This window comes from Schistocerca americana, chromosome 7 (assembly GCF_021461395.2).
Source record: "Schistocerca americana isolate TAMUIC-IGC-003095 chromosome 7, iqSchAmer2.1, whole genome shotgun sequence".
NCBI lineage: Eukaryota > Metazoa > Arthropoda > Insecta > Orthoptera > Acrididae > Schistocerca > Schistocerca americana.
The window spans coordinates 331239054-331258385 of NC_060125.1; positions in this window are offsets into that span (position 1 = coordinate 331239054).

Sequence of the window (19332 nt, forward strand, 5' to 3'; positions counted from 1 at the left end):
CTGAGAAACACGCTTGAAGGCTATCGGTTTTGCGACGATGAAAATGTCAGTATGCACTTCAGTGGGAGAGGAATGGACATTTGTAGAACAGGCAACCAGAGAAGTAGTAAAGAAAAATGACGGTACAAGAAGGTAACTGGAAAGAAACGATGGGTCACAGAAGAAATACTTCAGTTAATCGGCAAAAGAAGTACGTACAAAAATGTTGAGAGAGTAACTTAACGAAAGGAATTTGCAAGAAGTGCAGGGTAGTAAGATAAAATGGCTGCATGGAAAATGTGAAGAATTCGAAAGGAAGGACTGACACAGCATACAGAAAAGTCAATACAACGTTCAGTGAAATTAAATACAACGGCGGTAACATTAACAGTACAATGGGATTTCCACTGTTAAATGCAAAGAAACGTGCATATAGGTGGAAAGAGTACACTGTAGACCTCTATGAGGGGAGGATTATCCCCGACATGAGAGAAGAGACAGGAGTCGAAAGGGAAGAGGTATGGTTTCCACTATTAGATTCAGAATTTAAAAGAACTTCGGAAGATTTATGATCAAATAAAGCAGAAGGGAGAGATGACATTCCATCAGAGTTTCTAAAATCATTCGCCCATGTGGCAACGAAACGATTATTCAAGTGGGTGTGTAGAATTATGAAGCAGGTGACATGCCATCAGACTTTCGGAAAAACGTCATCCGTACAATTCAGAAGAGAGCAGAAGCAGCAAGTGCGAGAATTATCGGACAGCTAACTGTTCACGAATCGAATCTGCTGACAAGACTAACAGACAGAAGAACGATAAAGAAAACTGAGGATCTCTTGTATAACGATTATTTTGGCTTTAGGAAAACTAAAGGCAGCCCAGAAGTTGTTGGTAATGGATTCAAAACTAAAGAAACATCAATACACTTTCATCGAATCTGTCGATCTTGGTGAGAGATGTTCTAAATTCTGAGAAAAGTAGGGGTAAACTATAGGGAATGACGGCTTATATCCATTTTGTACAAGAATGAAGAAGAGACTATAAGCTTGGGAGACCAAGAACGAAGTGCTCGGATTGGAAAGGGTGTACATCAGGGATATAGTTCAACCAGTACGTTGGAGAAGCATTGTTGGAAATAAAAGAAAGATTCCAGAGTGTGATTAAAATTCAAGGTGACAAAATATCAATGATAAGATTAGCTAATGACATTGCTATCCCCAATGAAAGTGAAAAAGAATTACAGAACCTCCTTAATGGAATGAACATTCTAATGAGTACAGAGTACTGACTGAGAGTTAATAGAAGGAAGACGAAAGCGATGAGAAGTAGCAAAAATAATGAGAAAGAGCACAAATGATAACAGCGAGGAACTGAACATCTGAACTGGCGATCACAAAGCAGATGAAGGTATGAATTTCTGCTACTTAGGTTTGGTTATACAGAGGCTCCGAAATCAGATACTGGATTGTAAGGCGTACCAGGAGCAGATATTGACTCAGATCACAATGCAGTAGTGATGAAGAGTAGGCTGAAGTTTAAGAGACTAGTCAGCAAGAACAAATACACAAATAACTGGGATACAGAAATGGAATGGAAGGATGAGATACGCTCGAAGCTCTGTAATATTATATATACAGCCATAAGGAATAGCTCAGTACGCCGTACCGTTGAAGAGGAATGGACATCTCTATAAAGGATAGTCACAGAAGTTAGAAACAGAACATAGGTACAAAGAAGGTAACTGCGAAGAGACTATGGGTAACAGAAGAAATACTTCTGTCAAGCGACGAAAGAAAGAAGTACAAAAAAATTCAGGGAAATTTAGGAATACAGAAACGAAAGTCACTTAGGAATGAAATAAACAGGAAGTGCAGGGAAGCTAAGACGAAATAGGTGGGCGAAAGATGTGAAGAAATCGAAATAGAAGAGACTGTCGAAAACAATGACACAGCACGTAGGAAAGTGAATTAACATTCAGAGTGCAACGGGAATTCCACTGCTGAATGCAGAGGACAGAGCGGATAGGTGTAACGAGTACATTAAGGCCTCTACGGGGGAGAAGATTTGTCTGATGTGATAGAAGAAGACACAGGAGTCTATATAAAAGAGATGGGGAATCTACTATTAGAATCAGAATTTAAAAGAGCCAGATGTGCGTCGAGTCCAGATGCCGATAACACAGAAGCAAAACTTCTTTTTCGTCTCCATTTAAATAGGAGCAATTCAAAAGATGCGTCTTACAACTCAGATTGTTCTAAGATGGTACCAGCGTCGCATTGCTACTGTACTAAGCACGCCATACACGATATGTCATCCTTTATGTAGTGGTTTGTGGAACGCTCTGCCTAAGCATCCCTCCCTCCAACAAATTTTAGTGAAACGCGGCGGGGAATAGGAGCAGCAGTAGGTCTAGGCATGCTTGCAACAGTATGGAACAAGCTTGAACGTCGTCTGAATGTTTGTCTTGCAAACAGTGCAGCGTACACTGAAAATTCAAGAATGACAACTGAAGCCATTGCTCCTAAACGCAATTAAAATTTTTCTAAATGCAACAACAGTCCTTCTTTCATATAGTTATTTATTCAATTACCGGTTTCGATCTCCATACAGTAGTATGTGTGTTAGCATACCTGCCTTCACAAATTTATCAACAAAATCAATTGAAATTTGTAGCCGTTAAGTGACATTCTCACACGCATTAAAACCGTTGTAAAATAATGACTACTCATGGCCATTAATGTCCGGTCATCGCTTCCGTACTGTGATTACAATGCCGGTGTGAGGTGTGGCGGCTAGAGGTCGTTGGCCAAATACAGTGTGCAACATCATGATACAAAGTTGGATAACATGCCGTCACATTAGAAATTTGTCCGAACTTTGCATTACGCCGTTGCAAACTAAACACATCAAAACAAGTTGTGTATCACCCTGGTTCCCAGAACTGTGGATATTCTATCACAGACGCAGTCCGTTTGACTGTTCAGAGATGTCATGCATGTAAACAATCATGCATGAGAAGCGCCTATTAGATGGATGGGGTCCGACAGCTAATCAGTTCCAGTCATTCCACCAGGAAGGGAGTACAAAATCGTGTTGTCTGTAGTTCAACCATGCCTAGACCTCATTACCACGGTTCGATAGCGTCCACATTCTTACTTTGTACCAGGAAAGGCTCTCAACGAGGGAAGTGTCCATGCGTCTCGAAGTGAACCGAAGCGATGTTGTTCGGACAGGACTGTTGATGACATGCCTTTCTGAGGCCGCCCAAGAGCTACTACTGCAGTGGGTGACCACTACCTACGGCTTATAACTGACAGTAAAGCCACCATGTTGAATAATGCCTTTCGTGCAGCCATAGGATGTCGTGTTACGACTCAAACAGTGCACAACAACTTTCAACTTCATGGTAAGGTCTATCATTGCATTCACGATACCATGCAGCGCGATAAGGATGGACTGCTCAGGATTGACATCACGTTGTCTTCACCGATCAGTTTCGCACATGCCTTCAACCAGACAAACGTCGTAGACGTGTTTGGAAGGCAACCCGCTCAGGCTGAACGGCTTAGAAACATTGTTTAGCGACTTCAGCAATGTGGAGGTTCCCTGATGTTTAGGGGTGACATTATGTGGGATCGACGAACGCCGCTGTTGGTAATGGAAGGCGCCATAATGGATGTAAGAAACGTAAATTCCATCCTCCGATCGCTAGTGCAACCATATCGGCAGGATATTGGCGAGGCCTTCCTCTTCATGGACGACAATTTGGTCCCCAGTTGTGAACCTCTTTTGAATGACTTCTTTCAGGATAATAACATTGCTCGACTAGAGTGGCCAGCATGTTCTCCAGACATGAACCCTATCGGACGTGCCTACGATAGTTACAAAAGGTCTGTTTATGGACGAAGTTACCCACCAACCACTCTGAGGGATTCACGCCAAATCGCCGTTGAGGAGTTGGACAATCTGGACCAACAGTGCCTTGATGAACTTGTGAATAGTGTGCCACAACGTATATAAATGAGTCAATGCAAGAGGACGTGCTGCTGGGTATTAGTGGTATCGGTGTGTACAGCAATCCGGACCACCACCTCTGAAGGTCTCGCTGTATGGTGGTACAACATGCTATGTGTGGTTTTCATGAGCAATGAAAAGGGCGGTAATGATGTTTATGTTGATCTCTATTCCAGTTTTCTGTACATGTTCCAGATCTCTCGGAACGAGGTGATGCAAAATTATTTTTGATGTGTGTATATTCTGACAACGATATCTAGCAGCCACGGCCCTTCAGCTGTTTTCTGTGGTGCTATAAGCACAGTACGCAACCGACGACCGGACATTATGGGACAGGTGTAGTTAGTATTTTATCATGATTTTAATGCATGTGTCAATCCCATTTACGCATCCATATTTTAACTGCTTTCTCTGTAAACTTGAAGAAGACAGGTGTGTTTTGTTAGCTTTTCGGTATATCTATATCACGACACTATTTGTCACAGTTCATAGCCTAGCCGCGCGGGATTAGCCGAGCGGTCTGGGCGCTGCAGTCAGGGACTGTGCGGCTGGTCCCGGCGGAGGTTCGAGTCCTCCCTCAGGCATGGGTGTGTGTGTTTGTCCTTAGGATAATTTAGGTTAAGTAGTGTCTAAGCTTAGGGACTGATGACCTTAGCAGTTAAGTCCCATAAGATATCACACACATTTGAACATTCATAGCCTAGTGTTACGTACATTTCTTATAACATATGCACGTTTCTGTAGTGAAATCAATTTGAAGATGATCAAACGATCGAGATGATAACTGAATAAAGATATATTTTTTGCGATCAATGACTGTTGTTCCATTTTTAAACAAATTGTAACAACGAAAGATTGTCACCTTCACCATGAGTTAGTCACGCCTTATTTAAAGCTAGCTGTTAAAAGTAACACCCACTTTTCCCTAATTTCCCGGGTTCGATTCCCGGCGGGGTCAGGGATTTTCTCTGTCTCGTGATGACTGGGTGTTGTGTGATGTCGTTAGGTTAGTTAGGTTTAAGTAGTTCTAAGTTCTAGGGGACTGAAGACCATAGATGTTAAGTCCCATAGTGCTCAGAGCCATTTGAACCATTTTTTCCCTAATTGTAGAATAGATAATTACGGCTTAATATATATCCAAACTGTTTTCATTCATGTAGAACAATACTTCTTAAAGTGTTAATCAACCCTTGAGGAGTAAAACTAAAATATCTCAGGATAAATACAAAATGGGTTCGATAAAGGTTAAGTAACCACTCCAAATTAATTTGTTCAAAACAAGATTTACTCTTATTACAGTTGTATTCCTCCAAAAGTATGGTTCGTTATTTTTGCTAGAGTACATAAATGACGTCGTAAGCGGCAGAATTAGCTGTAGTATTGGTAGCATTGCTGGTGGAAGAGACTTAATAAATCTATACGAGTAAAGTATTGGTAGCATTACTAGGGGAAGAGACTTAATAAATCTATGCGAGTAAAACAGTGAGCCGATTTCTTCTCTTTGTTTTTTCTTGTTTGTTTTTCCCATAGTTAGAATGGTACATCACTCTGTATTAGTCTATTGTGTATTTTATATCCATACAAAATGTAAATTGAATTGCTTCAGTAACAAAAGTTAGTTGAACACTTACCTACTACGCTTTTACGTAACCGAAGTAATTACTTTCCACGCAAGTACAGTCTGCATATGCGTACTTTAAACGAATGTATATAATTATTGTTGTTATTTTGTACTCAATGGAATGTTCTTCATCATCATCAAAGGCAAGTATTTCCTATTATTATTGATAAGAGGGAAAGTTGGTTATGAATAACAGAAACACGTTTCATATAAGCTCGACAAAATATGAAGCAATGTCTGATATTTTTGTTTTGCGTTTTTTTGGTTTTACATTTTTGTTGAGGAAATTGCGTTTTCTAGTGTTACATATTAAATCTGTATCGCTTTGTGTTATTTTGGCTACAATAAGTCCGTTTCACATTAAATATTAGCAATTTTCGACCAAAACCCATAATAAAACATTGAAAATTCCTATTGTGCTATCAGTAATATTTATTTTTGAGTAAGATAAAAAGGATAACTAAGTAGAACAGAAATGATCTCTAGGTTATGTGTTATATCTTCACTCAGTTTCTAGTCAGTTACTGCTGCCAGTCTCTTGGGTTATCTACTAAGATACTGGTCGCATACAGAAAAAAAAGGTGGATCGAAATGAGGTTACACCTGATAAGTATGCAAAACACTTAACGTATAAGTAATGTAGTTCTTTATTGACATGCTATTAGGAAATCTACTACAGTCTATGTTTACTTTTGATATTCTACGGTAGCCTGCGGTAGTTTTTCAACTCCAATTCTAACATGTAACACCTTTCCACGATCGTCATCACCCATTAGATATCTGCTCAAAAAATAGTTCAAATGGCTTTGAGCACTATGGGACTTAACATCTATGGTCATCAGTCCCCTAGAACTTAGAACTACTTAAACCTAACTAACCTAAGGACATCACAAAACACCCAGTTATCACGAGGCCGAGAAAATCCCTGACCCCGCTGGGAATCGAACCCGGGAAAGATATCTGCTGCTCATCTAGGCATTTCCATGCATAACAGTCTTCACCTAAATGAATCAATGTTGCTGCTGCATATCCTCCTATTGCACCTACACTTTTTTACCTTCCATGATGTTCTCAGTCTTTTCTTATTTCTTGAAATGCAGAAAATATCTTGTTTGAGCCATCTACCATCCAACTGGTGTGGTAACACCTAGCCCACCTCCATGTCTTCCATCACTATCATAGTTATATCTCCGAATTCAATCGGTGCCCAAATCAATTAATTTGATTTTCCACCTCTTCCAGTAAATCGCAACGCGTATCTCTCAATCAGCCGAATGCCAGCCTCAAATTTTCATTGGTCTTCATGTTAAAAGGCCACATACTACTGGCCGGCCGGGATGGCCGAGCGGTTCTAGGCACTACAGTCTGGAACCACGCGACCGCAACGGTCGCAGGTTCGAATCCTGTCTCGGGCATGGATGTGTGTGATGTCCATAAGTTAGTTAGGTTTTAGTAGTTCTAAGTTCTAGGGTACTGATTACCTCAGAAGTTAAGTCCCATAGGGCTCAGAGCCATTTGAACCCATTTGAACCCAAACTATTCATTGGCTCATCATGTTTTGGTTAAGTGAAAAACGTAGGAGACACATTGTTTTCAGTCGGTTGAACATTAACTATTATAAGTATTTAATCACTTAAAACATAGGAGTGTTAATTTATTACAATTCAACGTACAATTAGCTCCCAAACTTTGTTCAAGGTATTGGGTGACATCTGATGTCGTTCAGGGGTAATAATTCGAGAAATATTAAGGACCACAGATGTAGAAGATATGGACTTTTGATACCTTAGGCTCTTGTTTAAACGTTCCCTATTTTCAGATCGGTTCACATCGTTTCGACAATGAGACAGGCTAGGTCTCATCAGCTTCTTCTTCGATGAAGATCTCGCATGGTACTTGACACGATATTTGCTCTCTTGCCAGTAGTATCGACAAAGAAGGCAAAATTTAACTTACCGGGGACAAAAAGAGTCATTGATTTTGCCTACGTTTCTCACTTAGTCGTATTAAATGCCGCTCAAATACTAAGCGGTTCTCAAGAGTCTTCAATAAACCTAGGTTCACTTCTTTACCAGCATCTTGAGTGACATATGACAGTGGCACCCGCCGAGCGACAGAGTTAACGCAATCGGCTGAAGAGGTAGGCTCGAATTCTGCCGGTACTGCATTGGTGTCACATTAATTTCCTTCACTTTCTCCAGACTTCTAACAAACAGTTGGATCAATACAATCAGTGATATTTTTTGAGAAAGGAAAACTGATATTTATACCCTCTGGACGGCGGTGTACAGTCGAGGAGCACAAGGAATCGAAACTGCAAAACTTGTCAGTGATAAATTTAAGAGTTTATGTCAATGTCCATTATTCACCGCAATGATTCTTTATAAAATATCCACAGATTCATGCCATTATCGCACGTTACAGAAAGCGGCTGTGCACTAGAGCAGCAGTGATTTAACTGCTATACTCGGATGAATGTTGTTGTTGTTGATTTGGTCTCTAATCCGAAATCTGGTATGATGTAGCTCTCCACGCTAGCCTATCCTGCGCAAGCCTTTAGTATTTGGTTATTAGTTACTTGACCTATGCATTTAATTTTCAGAATTCTTCTATAGCACCACATTTCAAATGCTTCTACCCCTTCTTGTCTTAACTGTTTGTCGTCCACGTTTCACTTCTGTATGAGACTATACATCTGACAAATACCTACACCTAAATATTTATTACAAGAGGCAATCAAAACTTTTCTATTTAAGGGCGTTCTTGTATCTTAAATTCAACATAGCGTGAATCCTATGCGAGTATATAAACACCGACTTGCAGGCAAGAGATTATTGTTTCATTCGTGTTTTCCGACGTGCGTGCAATGAAAGCAGAAAAGGCATCCATCACGACATTATTACCAAACGCATCAAAACAGCATCATCGTGCTGTTATTCTTTTCTTGGCTGCCGAAGGACAAACAGCGGTAGACATCCATGGAAGAAAGAAAAATGTGTATGGGACAGCATGTTATCGAAAACCACCGTTGGGGATGAAAACTGAGCAAAGGGTTGCTGTGCTTCATGATAATGCACGACCCTGTATCGTAAATATCATTACGCAGTAGTTACGCCAACTCAAGTGGCGGACTCCCGGGCACCCGCCCTATAGGCCTGATCTCTCCGCATGCGATTATGACGCCCTCACTCCTTTATAAAAGGCCTGGAAGGATCGACGATTTGTTGGACTAGGATGTGGAGCAGGCACTTACGGGCTTTTTCAAGCGGTAGCACACGTTGTCTTGCGAAACAGGTGTCCTCAACCTAATGGGTGGGTGGCTTGATTACTTCAATGCTCGCGGGGATTATTTATGTCATACCGATTGTGGACTGTGCGGCCCGTATGTATGTTGTATCTTCTCCGCTTTGGTCATCATCAGCTACATTCTGTCCAAACAGCAAATCAGATCTACTGCAGTTAATGTCTCATTTCTCAATCTATTACCCTAACCGTCGCCTGATTTAATTAAGCTGCATTGCATTGCCGTACCTATTCTTCTTCTTGGTTTTTATGTTACAGCTGTCCGCCCAATGGGGCGTCGAATGTATTAAGACCTGCACCAAGGCGGCCGGACCTGCCCCGCAAGAGGCCTCCCAGCCAATGACGCCAAACGCTCATTCCCATTTCCATGTTACAGCGTCTGTTGAAGACACTATCAATTCCGTTCAGCCGTTGTTATTTCCTCTTCCTGGACATTACGTACTGAATAACGTCGGAGATATTTATACAGATTGTAGTTCTGCTTTGTCAATTACTACTTTATTTAAATGTCTTTCGACCATGTTACTGCAGCCTGGGTTCTTACAAGTTTTGTCCATGCTACCTTCAGAATTTGAAACAGAGTATTTGCGACAACATTTTCAAAACTTTTATCCACATACGTAGGCTTGCCTGTCTTTATACTATCCGTTACACTCTGCGTATTACTAATGTGTTCTGTATTGCATTCCAACGGCGCCTGCTCATGATCTTTAGACCTTTGGACAGTCATCCCACATTTCTCCGGAACCGAAACAGATATTCCCCTAGGTCGCCTTCAAACACTTCTTCCATTCATCTGTATATAATACGTATCTTGCAACCGTGACGTTTTGCCTTTACGTAGCAATAATTCCATCACACGGAAGAGCGAGCTCGGGAGTGCAGCGGAGCGACACGCTGGCTGCAACTCCCTGGCGAGCGCGCCGGCCAGCCGGCGGTACTCATGCGTTAATTGGAATTCACGCCGGAAGCAGCCCTTTATTAAACACGGCTACACGGGAGAGGGCCGGGGTTTATTGATTGTCGACCCGCTTACCCCGGTAAACGTCCGCATCACAGGCGTGGCGGCGGGTGGCGTGGCGGCTGCGTCGACCCCACATATCAGGCATTGCACAGCAGTTTTCAACGCGTATTTAACAAGGGGTGCTGCTGTCATCGCATCAGACTGCGCCCACCATCCGAAAAGTGGTGGCCTTGTGTATCGGCCAGGCAAATGCTGATGCGAAAGTACTGTACATAGAGCGCAGTAGCGACTCGTCGACGGGTAACGTGTTAACACTCCAGGGAATCGGCCGGAAAACCCTAATAGAACAGTCACAGGGATTACCAACAAATCTAAGACATTACGTGGGATTTGAGAATTTCGTTATGTATTCCTTAAAATGTCCAGAATTACAACTCGAACTGGGATTGAGGTTTTACATGTTCCGTCTAAAGAAGTCTAATATGGTCCTCTGCCATGCACCTCCACTTCTAAACTCTAGTGACACAGGGTGAAGTTCAATATGATTTGGTACAGTCCAGTGCATTACACATGGTACTTCGTGCAAATGTAAAGTTTTTACCTCTGTTCGATTAGCAAATTAAACGAGGAGTATGGTAACAGTTGGCAGTTACAAGAGTCGAGGGGCATGAAAGGGAATCAGTGGTTGGGAAGGGAGTGAGACAGGGTTGTAGCCTCTCCCCGATGATATTCAATCTGTATATTGAGCAAGCAGAAAAGGAATCAAAAGAAAAAATCGGAGTGGGAGTTAAAATCTGTGGTGTCACCGCCAGACACCACACTTGATAGGTGATAGCCTTTAAATCGGCCGCGGTCCGTTAGTATACGTCGGACCCGCGTATCACCACTATCAGTGATTGCAGACCGAGCGCCGCTACACGGCAGGTCTAAAGAGACGTCCTAGCAATCGCCCCAGTTGTGCAGCCGACTTTGCTAGCGATGGTTCACTGACAAATTACGCTCTCATTTGCCGAGACGATAGTTAGCATAGCCTTCAGCTACGTTATTTGCTACGACCTAGCCAGGCGCCATTATCATTTGCTATTTATCTTGTGATACATGTACCGTCAGACCGATGTTCACCAATTATGAATTAAAGTTAAGTATTCCAGTAGTTACTTACGTTCTTTGCTACTATAAATTCCCTTACCTGTTCCAGACCTCACGCCAGCCTGCGTGAGCTTAAACGCGTGCCTTTCGGCTACACGTCATTGTGGATTGGCTGTCTTGCCAGTCCACAACAAAATCAATGGAGAAGAAAGAAAAAGATTGAGTTTCGCCGATCACATTGTAATTCTGTCAGAGACAGCAAAGGACTCGGAAAAGCAGTTGAATGGAATGGACAGTGTCTTCAAAGGAGGATAGAAGATGAACACCAACAAAATCAAAACGAAGATAATGGAATGTAGCCGAATTAAGTCGGGTGATGCTGGGGCAATTAGATTAGGACATCAGACACTTAAAGTAGTAAAAGAGTTTTGCTATTTGGGTAGCAAAATAACAGATGAAGGTCGAAGTAGAGTGGATATAAAATGTAGACTGGCAATGGCAAAGAAAGCGTTTCTGAAGAAGAGAAATTTGTTAACATCAAGTATAGATTTAAGTGTCAGGAAGTCGTTTCTGAAAGTATATGTATGGAGTGTAGCCATGTATGGAAGTGAAACATGGACGATAAATAGTTTGGACAAGAAGAAAATAGAAGCCTTAGAAATGTGGTGCTACAGCAGAATGCTGAAGATTAGATGGGTAGATCACGTAACTAATGAGGAGGTATTGAATAGAATTGGGGAGAAGAGCAGTTTGTGGCACAACTTGATAAGAAGGAGGGACCGTTTGGTAGGACATGTTCTGAGGCATCAGGGGATCACAAATTTAGCATTGGAGGGCAGCGTCGAGGGTAAAAATCGTAGAGGGAGACCAAGAGATGAATACACTAAGCAGATTGAGAAGGATGTAGGTTGCAGTAGGTAGTGGGAGATGAAGAAACTTGCACAGGATAGAGTAGCGTGGAGAGCTGCATCAAACCAGTCTCAGGACTGAAGACCACAACAACAACAACAAGGTAACATACTCAAGGTTTTGAGTACACACGTAAGCAATTAATAAAATCATTCACTGGTATTTAGAAAACCTGTTTCTTTACAAAACCCCAAAGGAAGTAACTCGTTACGCGCGGTGATCGTGGAGGCCAGGTGATGGGACCACCACGCTCCATCCATCCTCCCAGAAATGTTGTTTTCACAAAGGCACGAACAAATAACCATCAATGAAGTGATGCACTATTTTGTTGGCAAGTTAAGTCCAGAATATCTTGAATAAGTATCACAACAAATAACTGCAACATATCGACATAGGTGCTAGATCTAATTGTTGTTTCACTGAAGAGAAAAAAGTCTTATGATTCTGTTGTGCATAAGCCCGCACCACACTTCCAGCTTAGCACTGTCTGTGACGGTCTAAACCACGTGTATGGATTCTCCGACCGCCAGATCCTAGAGTTGTGTCGTTTGATAACATAGTTCAAATAAAATGTGGCCTCATCTGAGAAAAGGGCACGTTTCAGACAATCATCATCTTCCTGAATCTCAGCTGACTTGGAGACAGCTAACGAACACCGTAATCCGTTTTTTGGAGGGACTTTACGATTGGCGCATTATAGGGGTTGAGCAGTGACACGGCGCCCTGTGCTCGGCGGTGTGAATTTAAAGTCATTGTTACACCATCACAAAAATTGTCTGTAAGTGAACATGAAGGATATTAACGTGTTCATCAGCACATCAGCAAGGTTCTTTATAAAAACTATATATGTGTCACTGACTGGGTTGAAAATAAAATATTTTTTATGATGTATTTGTTTACATGACAGCTTTTATTACTATATTTCGACTGATTGCGGGCTGTTGCTGCTGCTGTCAACACCTCCAATTATTGCTTCAGTTATAGAACTGCCAGCGCTGTAATAATAATAAAAATCCCTAAGTATAGCATCATACAAACTGAATAATAATAAAAATATAATAATAAAATAATAATGATAGTAATAATAATTGTTATAAATGGATGAATACTGAATGTACCCGCTGGTGTGTCTTTCGTGATGGCAGAATGGATAGACATATCTAAAAATGCTATACAAGTCCAGCATATGCACTGTGCTACGTTGATGGACCCAATCAAAGTAAACATCTTCCCGTATTCTATTGTACTTCCATTATTTGTTGAAGAATATTCCTCTAGTTTACAGACAAACGCTATCGGTTATTGTGTTTTCTATTCTTGGCGCAGACAGCTGCGCGTAATATCTCCGTAAGACGTTTACAACAATTAGACGTGGCCCATTCCTCTTTGCTCAACTCATGTGTCTGATCGACTGAGTCATGAGACATAAACATAAGTACAGACAGCTATGAAATGACGGCACTAACTTTGGAGTTACGTTTCTCGCATATTATTGTCATGGCGTTACACTCATAGGATGCTCGAAGTCACATTTATCTACAACGCAGAGGTGGGAAAACTGACTGACAGCACGATGACTTCTATAAGTGGGTGTGTAGGGATGCAAGGCCTGGGAACCCCGGGGAGAGGTGTAGGGGACAGGGGTTGTTGGTTCGGAAGGCACTGTTGTGGCCATGATGTTAAGAGAGTGCAGATAATCACAGCAGCGAAATACAAGCACAGTCACCTGAGAACCGGTTACGATGATGTCATCACCTTGAAAATAAAAGAGTGGTTTAAAAATTAAACTTCCAGGCAGATTTAAACTGTGTACCCGACCGAGACTCGAACTGGTTCAAAAATGTTCAAATGTGTGTGAAGTCTTATGGGACTTGACTGCTAAGGTCATCAGTCCCTAGCTTACACACTAGTTAACCTAAATTATCTGTGGTGTGCGTACCCCCATGAACCATGGACCTTGCCGTTGGTGGGGAGGCTTGCGTGCCTCAGCGATAAAGATGGCCGTACCGTAGGTGCAACCACAACGGAGGGGTATCTGTTAAGAGGCCATACAAACGTGTGGCTCCTGGAGAGGGGCAGCAGCCTTTTCAGTAGTTGCAGGGGCAACAGACTGGATGCTTGACAGATCTGGGCTTGTAACACTAGCCAAAACGGCCTTGCTGTGCTGGTACTGCGAACGGCTGAAAGCAAGGGGAAACTATAGCCGTAATTTTTCCCGAGGGCATGCAGCTTTACTGTACGGTTAAATGATGATGTCATCCTCTTGGGTAAAATATTCCGGAGGTAAAACAGTCCCCCATTCGGATCTCCAGGCGGGGACTACTCAAGAAGATGTCGTCATCAGCAGACAGAAAACTGGCGTTCAGCGGATCGGAGCGTCGAATGTCAGATACCTTAAACGGGCAGGTAGGTTAGAAAATTTAAAAAGGGAAATGGATAGGTTTGAAGTTAGATATAGTGGGAATTAGTGAAGTTCGGTGGCAGGAGGAACAAGACATTTGGTCAGATGAATACAGGGTTATAAATACAAAATCAAATAGAGGTAATGCAGGAGTAGGTTTAATAATGAATAGAAAAATAGGAGTGTGGGTAAGCTACTACCAACAGCATAGTGAACGCATTATTGTGGCCAAGATAGACTCGAAGCCCACGCCTACTACAGTAGTACAAGTTTATATGCCAACTTGCTCTGCAGGTGATGAAGAAATTGATGAAATGTATGATGAGATAAAAGAAATTATTCAGGTAGTGAAGGGAGACGAAAATTTAATAGTCATGGGTGACTGCTATTCGAGAGTAGGAAAAGGGAGAGAAGGAAACATAGTGGGTGAATATGGATAGGGGGAGAGAAATGAAAGAGGAAGCTGTCTGGTAGAATTTTGCACAAACTTAATCGTAGCTAACACTTAGTTCAAGAATCATAAAAGAAGGTTGTGTACATGGAAGAATCCTGCAGATACTAGAAGGTATTATATAATGGTAAAACAGAGACTTACGAACCTGGTTTTAAATTGAAAGACATTTCCAGGGCCAGATGTGGACTCTGACCACAATCTGTTGGTTATGAACTGTAGATTAAAACTGAAGAAACTGCAAAAAGATGGGAATTTAAGGAGATGGAACCTGGATAAACTGACTAAACTAGAGGTTGTACAGTGTTTCAGGGAGAGCATAAGGGAACAATTAAAAGGAATGGGGGAAAGAAATACAGTAGAAGAAGAATGGGTAGTTCTGAGGGATGAAGTAGTGAAGGCAGGAGAGGATCAAGTAGGTAAAAAGACGAGGGCTAGTAGAAATCCTTAGGTAACAGAAGAAATATTGAATTTAATTGATGAAAGGAGAAAATATAAAAACGCAATAAATGAAGCAGGCAAAAACAAATACAAACTTCTCAAAAATGAGATCGACAGGAAGTGCAGAATGGCTAAGCAGGGATGGCTAGAGAACAAATGTAAGGATGTACAGGGTTATCTCACTAGGGGTAGGATAGACACTGCCTACAGGAAAATTAAAGAGACCTTTAGAGGAAAGAGAACCACTTGTATGAATATCACGAGCTCAGATGGAAACCCAGTTCTAAGCAAAGGAGGAAAAGCAGAAAGGTGGAAGGAGTATATAGAGGGTCTATACAAGGGCGATGTACTTGAGGACAATATTATGGAAATGGAAGATGATGTAGATGAAGATGAAATGGGAGATACGATACTGCGTGAAGAATTTGACAGAGCACTGAAAGACCTGAGTCAAAACAAGGCCGCGGGAGTAGACAACATTCCATTGGAACTACTGATGGCCTTGGGAGAGCCAGTCCTGACAAAACTCTACCATCTGGTGAGCAAGATGTATGAGACAGGCGAAATACCCTCAGACTTCAGGAAGAATATAATAATTCCAATCCCAAAGAAAGCAGGTGGTGATAGATGTGAAAATTACCGAACTATCAGTTTAAAAAGTCACAGCTGCAAAATAGTAACGCGAATTCTTAACAGACGAATGGAAAAACTGGTAGAAGCCGACATCGGCGAAGATCAGTTTGAATTCCGCAGAAATGTTGGAACACGTGAGGCAATACTGACCCTATGCGTTATCTTAGAAAATAGATTAAGGAAAGGCAAATCTACATTTCTAGCATTTGTAGACTCAGAGAAAGCTTTTGACATTGTTGACTGGAATACGCTCTTTCAAATTCTAAAGGTGGCAGGGGTAGAGTACAGGGAGTGAAAGACTATTTACAATTTGTACAGAAACCAGATGGCAGTTATAATAGTCGAGGGGCCTGAAAGGGAACCAGCGGTTTCGAAGGGAGTGAGACAGGTTTGTAGCCTGTCCCCCATGTTATTCAATGTGTATATTTTGCAAGCAGAAAAGGAAACAAAAGAAAAATTCGGAGTAGGTATTAAAGTCCTTGGAGAAGAAATAAAAACGTTGAGGTTCGCCGATGGCATTGTAATTCTGTTAGAGACAGCAAAGGACTCGGAAGAGCAGTTGGGTCAAATGGTTCAGATGGCTCTGAGCACTATGGAACTCAACTGCTGTGGCCATCAGTCCCCTAGAACTTAGAACTACTTAAACCTAACTAACCTAAGGACATCACACACATCCATGCCCGAGGCAGGATTCGAACCTGTGACCGTAGCAGTCGCACGGTTCCAGACTGAGCGCCTAGAACCGCGAGACCACCGCGGCCAGCGAAGAGCAGTTGAACGGAACGGACAGTGTCTTAAAAGGAGGATAGAAGATGAACACCAACAAAAGCAAAACGAGGATAATGGAATGTAGTCGAATTGAGTCGGGTGATGCTGAGGGAATTAGATTAGGACATGAGACACTTGAAGTAGTAAAGGAGTTTTGCTATTTGGGGAGCAAAATAACAGATGATGGTCGAAGTAGAGTGGATATAAAATGTAGACTGGCAATGGCAAAAAAGCGTTGCTGAAGAAGAGAAATTTGTTAACATCGAGTATCGATTTAAGTGTCAGGAAGTCGATTCTGAAAGTATTTGTATGGAGTGTAGCCATGTATGGAAATGAAACGTGGACGATAAATAGTTTGGACAAGAAGAGAATAGAAGCTTTAGAAATGTGCTGCTACAGAAGAATGCTGAAGATTAGATGGGTAGATCACATAACAAATGAGGAGGTATTGTCGGCCGAAGTGGCCGAGCGGTTAAAGGCGCTACAATGTGAAACCGCACGACCGCTACGGTTGCAGGTTCGAATCCTGCCTCGGGCATGGATGTGTGTGATGTCCTTAGGTTAGCTAGGTTTAAGTAGTTCTGAGTTCTAGGGTACTTATGACCACAACAGTTGAGTCCCATAGTGCTCAGCGCCATTTGAACCATTTGAGGAGGTATTGAATAGAATTGGGGAGAAGAGGAGTTTGTGGCACAACTCGACAGAAAGAAGGGACCGGTTGGTAGGACATTTTCTAAGGCGTCAAGGGATCACTAATTTAGCATTGGAGGGCAGCGTCGAGGGTAAAAATCGTAGAGGGAGACCAGGAGATGAATACACTAAGCAGATTGAGAAGGATGTAGGTAGCAGTAAGTACTGGGAGATGAAGAACCTTGCACAGGATAGAGTAGCATGGAGAGCTGCATCAAACCAGTGTCAGGACTGACGACAACCACAACAATAGCGTACCGTAAGACCATCAGCTTGTTTGGCTTGTCGTTCTAACGAAGTAGGCGAGTGTCAGCAATATGTCTCGTGGTCTTATAGTGGCGTGTTTATCTTTTGCCGTTAGGTCAGTCGATAGAAATGCCACTTGCATGCTTAGAGTAGCAGATTGACGGTGACCAACTTTAAACAGAACTTGATTAATTTTCAAACACATTTATTAAAATTATAAAAAGCATAGATATTACGCAACTTGATTCTGGTTGGTGTTTACAATTGAGAATCTCAAGTTCCTTTGGTCTTGGTACGTTAATCTTATTCTCACACATCTCTGATACTTGACCTTTCTCTTATTGGCTATGTACAGGAATATGGTAATCTTATGAGGCGCAGACTGAAACTTGACTATAGACTGCTACAGACAGATGCAGATAAATGCAGACTAATGCAGACTGACTAATCGGAGGTCTGTACACACGTAATAATACCTCGTGCATTCAGGTATCACTGTGCGAGGTTGATCGGCAAGCAGTAAAGGTTCTACGTTAGCAGCTATCTCTTTGGCTGCATTACATATTAATACGCGGATCGGCGGAAGAAGAATTTGGTCCATCTCTAAGGCTCACCATCTCGTAGTGCGGAGACAGACGGGCGCTGCGCCTGCGCTGTTGTGCTTAGCAGGGTACTGTCTAGTGGGAAAGTTGTGTACGCGCTGACTACGAGGAACTATGTAGACATCATCATCCTAAGGTCAAACACACACATCCATGCCGGAGGAAGGACCCGAACCTCTGCAGTCCATGACTGCAGCGCCTCAGACCGCTCGGCCAATCCCGCTCGGCAAAAGTGTGGTGTTAGTTGCTGATTCCGATATCAGTGCACTTTGGTCGTCGTATCTTAGGTACGGTTCTTGTATCAATTGTAGTGGCTGGCATAACATGTTGCTAAAATTTAGTCTTTGTGTAATGATGCACATGGTAGCAAGTGATTCCGGACAGACAATATTTCACGTTGAATTTTGTCTGACACTGTTACAGCTCTAGACCGTGTTACACACAAGTCATATCTTAGAGAGCCGTTAGTGTTTCCTTGTTGAACTCCTGTTTTAATATCCCAAATATGTCCGTGCCATATATCTTTCGTGAAAACATGAAGAAAAAATGAAGTTTTTCATAGTAACATGTAATTTAATTATTTATGTTTTTATTGTTGTACGCACATTGATCCGCGACGCTTGAGCATCAGTTGAAAAAAGGTCGGTACTTTGGTGGTAGACATAAACATTCGTCTGGCACTGTCACGTTGCCGTTCGTGTATACTGTGAACATCAGGTAAAATCCAGCTGTTTCTAAGGGTGAGTCAGAACGGTGTACTGAACAACATTTCATCAGTATTTATGTCATTTGAAGACCAATAATTGTAAAATGTAAACTTTCACGGCCGGAAGTGTCCCAATTATTAAATTATTCCGGGCTATTATGCCGTGGTCGAAGGGGTTTCACTTCATAACCCGACGTTTCGCCTCCATCTGCGGAGGATATTTTCAAAGGGGATCGTAGCTTTGTTGAACGTCCGAATGACACCCTGATTCGCTACTTATTGAGCCAGGGTATGAATCGGACTTTCAACGAAGCTACGATCCCCTTTGAAAAGTCCTCCGGAGATAAGGACGAAACGTCAGATTTTAAAGTGAAATCCCATCTATCACGGCATAATAGTACGGAATATTTAATTAACTGAGACCAATAATTACAGCTATTAGAAATCATACTTTTTTGTTAGTTGTTACCTTCAAATACATGAGGCAAGACGAAGATATTACTGCTTATTTTC